Genomic DNA, 1,421 nt, shown 5'->3' on the forward strand with positions numbered 1-1,421 from the left:
AGATGGTAAAATATACAGTCCGGGATTTCTGCTTATTTAAACTGTGTCACCTGCTTTTTAAGGAGATCATCCCCATTTCACTCGCCGTTTTTTTTTTGTTTTATCACTATGAATTTATGTATAAGATTGCACTTTTAGGTGAGAGTCTAGATACCATGAGATTGTAGCAGTGAGCAGTACAGGAATCCACGGAACAGCTTCTGATCCACGTTGAGCGCAGATATACTTCCTGATGCTAAAATAGAGCAGAGAGACTGGTGCAGTTAGACGCAGCTAATAAAGCCTAGATTCACGTCTCCTTGGCCTGCATGCCCTTATTCTAAAAAGTTAGTGCCCGCAGAGTCAGGAAGTTTTTAAAGAGGTGTTGTCTCAAACAAAAGGGCATCCGGATCTCATGGAGCTGATCTCCACTTCCCTATTATTAGTACATTACTCATCAGAGTTGCTCTGTCCTCTGTTAGCGGCGTACTCAAGTGTGACTCATACCCATCTAACTCTACATGTTGTGCCCCCACCCCCATTATCCTTCCATCTCCCTGTCTCTGTCTTTCTGTCTCACTCTTTCTCTCAAAGACGTATACACACACACACACACACAGAGTTTGTGCAAGGCTCCTATGGCAACCTGTGGGCCCAGTAAACAGGACAAGTTGTCAACACACAAACCCCGGCAGTGTGCGTGCCCACTTCTCCTTGGCTCACCCTGCGTGGCAACAAAACCCCAACGGAGGCTCCCACCGCCGGCCTATTCAAACGTCAGCTGCCCCGTTTGAAGTCGCAGACCACTATGTAAATCCACACACTTTCTCACCAGCCCGGCCTCCTCACACACACACACACACACACTCAAAAAAAACAAGAACTCCGGCAAAGGTGGTCCTGTGACGTTGTATGATTCCTTTTTATTGCCTCCAGCCTTTAAAAGTGGTGTTTTTTTTAATCCCTTAAGGCACTCCTTCCTAGTTTCGGTTCATAAACATGTTGTCGAGGGTTTTAGGTGGATGGGTAATGTTGGTGGTGGTAGGGTAGGGGCTTGGGGGGCGGTGGGGCGGGGGGGTTGAGGATAGCAGGACATGGCAACCATACGAAGCCGTCAGTCACAACGTTGGCACATCCCCCTGGTTCTGGGCGGTGACAGTGATGACCCTGTCACACTGTGTCTTTGTGTGACCTGTCCTCCAGCTACTCGGGAATCCAACGCCAATTGAGTGGGAGGCCCCCCCACACACACACACACACACACACACTCACAGACCATCACAACAAACAAATAGACCAGGCAAACAAGTTCCCACCACGCCAACGTCCTCACAACTGCCAACGGTGACAGTTTGGTTGGTTTTGATAGCGCACAAAGAGGTTCTTCATGAAGCACTTCTGTCCCTCTCACGCTTTCTTCTGTCAACGCTGAGTTTCCCAAC

This window comes from Myripristis murdjan, chromosome 4 (assembly GCF_902150065.1).
Source record: "Myripristis murdjan chromosome 4, fMyrMur1.1, whole genome shotgun sequence".
NCBI lineage: Eukaryota > Metazoa > Chordata > Actinopteri > Holocentriformes > Holocentridae > Myripristis > Myripristis murdjan.